Source organism: Taudactylus pleione, unplaced genomic scaffold, assembly GCF_031769625.1.
Source record: "Taudactylus pleione unplaced genomic scaffold, aTauple2 ptg000064l, whole genome shotgun sequence".
In the NCBI taxonomy this organism is placed as follows: domain Eukaryota; kingdom Metazoa; phylum Chordata; class Amphibia; order Anura; family Myobatrachidae; genus Taudactylus; species Taudactylus pleione.
This window is the reverse complement of record NW_028284466.1, coordinates 16,298,715-16,306,872: the sequence shown is the minus strand read 5'-3', so window position 1 is coordinate 16,306,872 and position 8,158 is coordinate 16,298,715.

Sequence of the window (8,158 nt, the reverse complement as noted above, 5' to 3'; positions counted from 1 at the left end):
GGGGACTGTGAAGGTCATCTTAGAGAAAGAAAGCATTATTTATAAGAGAGCCAAAGAAAGCAGGATTTCTTGATGTTGGCGCCAATGCACAAACCCTTGCTGCATCAGTGTAGCATTGCCTGGGAGTTAACTCTGGGCTTTCTCTCTCAACTGCTTTCACACAAAGTGGTGATCACTGAACTGATTGTTTCCTGGCCGGATGCACTGTGGGTGGTGGAGAGAAATACAGGATGGCATTTGCAGGGGTGTTTTGGCATGAGCAATAAAGCTTGTAAAAAATTTTTGTAGTAACATGAGTCCTGCCTTTGTGTGGCATTACTTCATCGTGTGTTCAAGAACAACCATACAGACCTGGATTTACATTTTGGGCACACCTAGACCATGTTTTATATGTTGAGCCATTCTCTTCCGTCCACTGTACAGTAGTTTGTTCCAACCACCACTGCAAAACAATCAGTACAAGTTAAGTGCATGAGACTAATTCAGCTGTTATCGTGTGTGTGGTTAATTGTATATAATATGTAAATAAAAAAATGTATGAAATGAAACGAAAAAATTAAATCTAAAGGGGACAGCGTGCATGTCCTGTAAATCTGTCAATCTGTCACACTAACCCTGAGTCTATGTAGCATTTCACAACATCCAGGAGAACACCCCCACATTTAGGGGCATATGTATCACAGCTTGATGTGAGATAAAATTGTGAAATATATATCACCAACCAATCAGCTCTAAACTATCATTTCTTAAACACAGCCTGCAAAATGTATGTTAGAAGCTGATTGGTTGGTGATATATATCTCACAATATTATCTCAGGTCAAGCTTTGATACATATGCCCCTTAGTTTCTACAACATACAAATAACTGCCACTAATTTCAGCTTGGGGTTTTTTATTCTTTATTTTATTTAGCTATTAGAAGAATATCTCATGCAGTAGCACAGTGTTTCTTAGAGCTATCAGATTTTGATGACTCCTGTTTCTTTACTGTATTATAGCTGAAGCATATTTTGTACCACACATTAGAGGGGGCAGAGTGTGATCCTTACCAGAATAAGACTTGTTTTTGACTACCTACCCACTATTTGCAAATGGTTGTGTAAGAGAGTGGGATGTACTGGTATGTGGTCTGCCTCTGTCATACTACTTGGTGTTACACACTTGCCTAGTAGCTGCATAGGTGCAAACTGGAATTATAGAGCTGCAGTGAATTCCAGGCAGATTTGTGTGTTACAGCCCACAGCCCACTCATTGATTCTGCGAGTCCCTGTCAGAGAATGTAGCTATTGAATCACAGGAAGCTACACTCAGTCACCAAGCTTCAGCTGCTTGTAAGAAGGGAAATCTTAGAGTGTTTTTCCTTTCCTTTTACCGAGAGCTCTTGTCTGTTCTTGCACAGCATAACCAGTTAGCCTCTCAGACAGTAGTCCTTTATTTTCAATCACTGATACCCATCATCACTTGTCCTGCCAGGCCCATAGTACACAAATCTATGCCCCTTCCTTTACACTTATCACATCGTTCACTCATGTAGCCCCTTGCTTTTGCACTTTAGAATGTAAAATTAGCAATTCTCAGTAAAATCCTTCATCATGCCAATCAGAATATGAAGATGCTAGTAAAAATGTTGTCTGCTTAAAAAAGTTTAAATAGCATGTTTTTGAACTGAGAATTTGAATATCCAGAATCTGTCAGTTGCTACAATCCCAAATAAATGACCTTGTTATCTGCTTGATATAGTAGAAACTACTTGTGGGACATAGACTACAGTGTAGAAGCTGTTTTTTCTTGGTTTGTATTACTAATTTCAGTGTTGACAATATTTGCCTGTGATAGCCGCAGCACGGTAGAAGCAAAAGAAATGAACATTGCCACAGGAGATGACATTGATCCTCTGTTCAACTTTTTGGGTGCTGCTTTTCTGCTTGTGGCCAGAGAGCAAATGATTTAAATGCCTTTGGGGGTGATTCAGCAAGAATTGCAATTGCAAAGCTGCACACAGGCAGCTTTGCAATTCCGTCTTTGCTATTATGCAGATGCAGCAGGAGGTGTATGACACCCCTGCTGCATTTGTGATCCCAGCACTGCGACGGAGGTCACAGACTGGGACCACCATCTTGACCATTGGTGGTCGATGGTCGCGATGGTGGATATCACCGGGCCGCCAGCCAGTTGAATAAGCCTCAGCTTACTCAGGCTGGTCTGCTTGCAAGGCCAGGACACTGCGTCCCTGCCCTTGCCACTACCGGAAAACGGGGCGAACATACCCCCATTTCCGGGAGTGCCGGGCAACCCTGTGCCCGCACCGCCCCATAAATGCCTCTTCCTGTCAATCAGGTAAAGGCACAGAAGGGGCTGCATGTGACTATGCAGGACCCATTCTGCACATTCACAATGGGTCCTGCGAACGTGCAGATTCCTGATAATCAGGAATTTGCGATCAAAAGTGCGTGCACTGCAATGAGCCCCTTTGTGTAGTCAGTGTCTTGCATGACTCCCAACATATAGGGGTCAATTCAATTTAGTAAAATTGTGGACAAAAGAGAGGGAATTGCCTGTGATGTCACGTTGCAATGGGATTAAAATGCAAGCAACAGCACCCACATATTTTTGTTCTCAGCCCCATAGAGATGCCTTCTAAAAAACAAATTCTCGGGGTTACCGTAAATGTAGCATAAATATGAAACATAAACTATATTGTGGGCATCACCACCATGACTGTGATTGAATTGACCCCTTAACAAAAAAGCAGGTCAAAATAAGGGTATGCGTTTATCATGCCGGCGGTCGCTATGCCGTCCGCCGGAAATCTCCACTACAGAATCACGGCGAGGGTTAATTAACCTACGCCGGGAGACCATTACAGAAAATGCATGTAGTCATAGGGATCACAGTGCCTTATAACCAATGCCGGTAATTGATACTAATAATCCCATTTGAATATATATAATTGTTTTTTAATATATATAACAGTTTCATAATAGGGTAAGGTGCAATCAGGGAGAATGCTAAACTCCTCAGGGAGTCAGGGAGATTGCTACTGTTTCACGGAGTGTCAGGGAGAGTTGGCAAGTATGAATTTGACCCTCTAGCCTGGGTAGGCAGAGAGTGAGTGACTGGTTTGTAAACTTTCTAAACAGAAATACAAAGTATGAATTAGTTGTATCATATACTTGCATGGATTCAAATATTATGCCCCACACTTTTCTGTGATGCGCCACCTACTTTCAAAAGTATTTGTACATTGTCTAAACCCCTGTTTTACATGCTATGTTTGTCAAATAAAAAATTCAAACAAGGCAGTTTTACTTTATTAAAGTAAATAATAATCACAATCTAAAATAAAAAACACATACTGTAAAATGAAGGGACATGTCACCCCAGTACTTCTTTTAACCTAGACCCAAGCCTTTGTGGCCTTTCCACCTGCCTTGGTTGTGGTAAATGAATGGAGTCTCAACCTTTTAAGCTTTATCAGATTTCCTCAGGTCACTATTTTAAATATATGGGATGATCTGTCAACTATGGGCCTGATTCAGAGCCGGACGCAATTAGCGCTCGCTCGTACAGAAAATAGAGGTGGCTATTCAAATGAACCGTTCGCTCTTTGCGGTCTGTTCACGCCTCTAGGTCTGAACGAGGGAACAAAACTTGCGGTCGTTTTTTGGGAAACTACGCCCCCCGGCCGCCCGCATCCTACGTCATGTCCGCTATTTATTAGATTAATCGAGTACATCGAACAGGGTATGAACTGCTCGCTATTCTTGTGGTTGTTTTTTGCTACCACAATTTTGCGAGCAGTTCTGGCTATAAAATAACCCAGTGACGTGGTCAATGACGCTGCTGTTTTAATTATGCACACCCATAAAACGCCCGTTTTGACCTTTAAGCACGCCTGCTTTCGGATCTCCACTCCCCGTTTTCAAGCACCTTCCCCTGTTACCACCCATATACGCCTCTTTCTGTCACTCAAATTCTCAGGCATTCGCTATTTTGCGAGCACATGCATTTCGACCGCACTGACTTGTTCGCGCATGCGTATAACGATCCGTACACATGCGCAGTTGGGCAAACATCGCTCGGAGCGAACGAGCGGCTGCTTACGAGCGGCTCTGAATCAGGCCCTATGTCTTTCAATAAGGAGGAAAGCTGCAGCGCAATATCAGGGTATCTGAGATGTATGCTATTATCGGCAATCTGCGCATGTGTCTAATTGGTGCCTACACACTTGGCGATGTGCTCACGATCAAACATTGTGTCCGATTTCCCCTTGATCTCTCCCCAGCAGCTCCCTGTGCAGTTGTGGGCACGATTTGGTGTTAAAAACTGTGACAAACGTTCAATTGTGCCTCCTAACTATTCCAGTGCATCGTGACTGAGATTGTCAGATCTGCCCTACAGCACGGCAGATCTGACGACCAGCGGGTACGTGCATCGGCATCGTGATCGTGAGCAGACACTCACCATTAGGACATATTTTACACGGTTTGTCGCCACGACGCGTCAAAATCGGGCAAATCGTGTAAAATATTGCTAAGTGTGTAGGCACCTTTAGTCGCATGGTGCATGCATCAAAGTAGCTCATAGTGACTACTCTCAGTGTTTGGAGGAGGTAGTATTGAGTGCCGGCAAAAAATACAGATGTGTCATGACCATTTTTGGTGCATACCACAGCCTGCGTCTGTGGCCCCGTACGCAGTGATTGTTAATCACATCTTAGTACATGTAGCCATTCCACACGGCCATAGGGTATGGATCGATGGATCTGCCACTAATGCTGTGTATTTGTATGCAGATGTTTGGATTTGCAAAGCTGAAGGTGGACGTCTCAATACATTTCTCAGCATCTGCAACATTTGCATATTTTTTGCATAGCAGCTGCGTACGGGATCACATTAGCAGACATCCCTGAATCAGGCCCTATGTGTATTACTTTCTAGTTTCAGATATAAAAATGACATTTTTTGGAATCTGTTGTGCTTTAAATCAATACCATGCAATTTACTATGTCACTATCACTAAGGCATTGCTTACAAGAGTAAAGAATGAACTACAAAGCTCTGAATGTATGTCCCTAAAACAACAATTATTGCTAAACCTGAATATATGTTATTTTTTATTTTGTTGTACTTTTCTCCTAGCACATTTTTCTGCTTCACTTTTTCATTTCTAAGCAGTGCCTCTAGGGTTTACATCCAGGCAATTCCTAGTACTGTCATGTCTTGTTGCCAGCATGTAATTCATTGATCAGCTGCACTTGTCTTTGTACAGGGCTGTAACATCATATAGAACCTTTACAGAAATACTGTCACTAAGCAGTTATACACAGTGTGTTAATAACGGAATACTGTCCAGCTGAGACCATCACGGCTTACTGAAATAGCAGATTGTGAATGATTATGACTTGATTCACCTTGACAATCTCTCCCTAATCACTAACACTATAACACGGTGAAGACTCTATTTAGACTGCGTGATGCCCTTAAGTTTTAGCTGCACACCTGAAAAACCTCATGCTCCCCTTTTCAGTGACCCTTCCTATGGCTGTACCTGTATTAATGTGGCTAGCAAATCTAGCAAACGAGTAAAGTCTTTAAATAAATAACACTAAAGGGCCTATTCATTAATTTCGGGGGCCACCTGGCCCCCTATAATGAAATGGCTCCTCAGTGTTATTTATTTAAAGACTAAACTCTTTTGTTAGACAGTCTTAATAACAGTCAGCAGTAAAAATCCTTTGATTCATATTGAGAAGAGATATGTACAAGAATTCACACTGCCTTTTATCATTGTAAGTACTCAGATCTCTATATCACCAGAGCAATTCAACATTGTTCCAATGTGGAGATAACTAATCCGAAGATCAACTATTCCTGCCATCCTTATAATCGCTACTTTAGCACTGCTGAGTCTGACTGGCAGTGTTAGTGCGCATGCGTGAACATGGGTTCACGTATGCGCACAAAGAACCTGACGTCCTTTGGAAGGGGCAACATGGGACTCCTTTTCGTAGAAAAGGAGATGGATCTGGGAATCAGTGCCATCTGGAGATGGCAAAGGTTACTGCTGTCAAGCTACAAAAATGAAGTATTCTTGGAGCTTGATGAATTTAGAAATGAGAGATTCGGTTCTGGTCAAACAGAGTCCTGGTTCGGAAACACTTTGAGGCGTGGAGTAGCACCGAGTCCTGACTTGGGTCTATACGCATGTTCTGAAATCAGATCTAAAAACCGGATCTCACATATTTTGGATTGCATTTATGTCCCTCCATCATGATTACAGGTGCTGTGAGGTGGTCAAAATTGACTGGAAATGATGTTATTGATGTTAATTATGCTATAGCAACAAACACAGGTCCAAGTTACTTGAGTTAATCTGTTTTTATCACTAATCCAAAACCAAAACCTCTTGAAGTAAACTATGTGCAATCCTTAATGATCTGGGCACATCCTGTGAAACTTCCAGATCTACAACCTCTAAAAAATGCTTCATACTTTTGCCCACTGTTTGCACTTGCGTTTATAGTACAAATATGAGTCCAACTCACCATGCACTTAATGACTTGTGACAGTATCACCATAGGTGGCACTGGTGAGCAACAGATTCTGTGTGAGGACAGAGATCCGCCCACAAAGGGTAGAAATACTAAGTTTTGCCACACCAAGGGGCTGCCCTGTGCACATAGCCCAGATGGGGCTGGAGCAGTCAGACAGTCCAGGGGGACTGCAGTCAGAGTGAAACACAACAGGTGGCCAGGGTCAGACCTGAAGGATGCAGGGAGATTGCTAAACCACAGACTATAATATCAATAGTTGCCTGATTAATCTTAGTGTCATTTTATACATTATTCTTTAGGTATGGCACATTTAGTTGTCTTAAAAAAGTAATATGTCCTTTGCAGAACAATTAATATGATGTGAACCATTCATTAAAAAAATACTTTTTTGCGTCTTTTGAAGAAGTAAGAACAGCACAGTACTACGAGTATTTATTACTTTTTTAAAATAATCTAATTTTAATTAAAAAAACTCAGGGACCTATTCGTCAAATGATAAATGGCGTGTTAACCATGCGGAAATGCTAGCTTCCGCGTGTTTAGGTTATTGGGCCATTCATCATCAGGGGTCTAAATAGGACCATCTGATATTCAACAAACTCTGAAAATAGAAAGTTTTCGGAGTATGCTTGCGAGAAAAATCGCCTTCTTCAGTTGTTCTCATAGCCCCACTCCTTCCTATGGGAAGGAGTTCCGGGGATGTGAAGAGGGATCTGAGTGGATCTCTCCGCAACCTCCTCACACTGCCTCCCCAGCGGCTTTGCGCATGCCTCACCTCAGGTCACATATGCACAGAAGTGTCGTCGGGGGACAGGTCAGTAACGCAGCTACTTCTGTAGCTGCGCTACTAACCATGGGGACAGTTGCTTTTACTTAAGCATCCCCTGCAGCGAGGTGGATACTTAACTATAAGGATCCATGTGGCCCCCGATGACCCAAAATGAGAAACCGTGTAATCTCTACAAACTGTGTGTTCAATTTTTATGAAAAAGATAAACAACATACTATACAAACTCTTTGTCCCTGAGATCTGAAAACCAGACTCCACTCCACATGCACAATGCACTCAGAGCCTTCTTTCACGTGTTCTAGCTGCTGCTGTCATTGATAGATCCCTCAGCTAAGTGCATGCTGTCCATCATTCTACTAAAGCTGCAACATTAATAAAAAATGTATTTTACCGGAAAAGAGAAAAAGCCAGTAGCCAAGAAATATATAAACCATTTAAAGGTGCTCAGGGTCAACATTTATAAGCTGTGCATTGTTTGTATCTGTGGATGCTAGCCTTGTTGAATCTGTAATTGAATATAACAGTGGTTCTCCATTATGCAAGTAATGACGCGCTATGGCAGGATCGTGTCGGCCCTTGGCAAGGAATCTCTATATTATTATGTTTTGTGATATAAACAGAGCACATTGCTGTGTACAAAAGAGATGAAATTGAGAGAGATTTATTTATGTGACAAGGGCTTAAAACAAAATTGCTGGGCTGCATAGCAATGTTTTTTTTATTTTTAGGGGTCAGTGATGTGTGTGGCTCCCCTCAGTAGATCTTCACTCTTCTCTTTCAAATTTTGCTTTACTTCTCATTTGCAATTCCA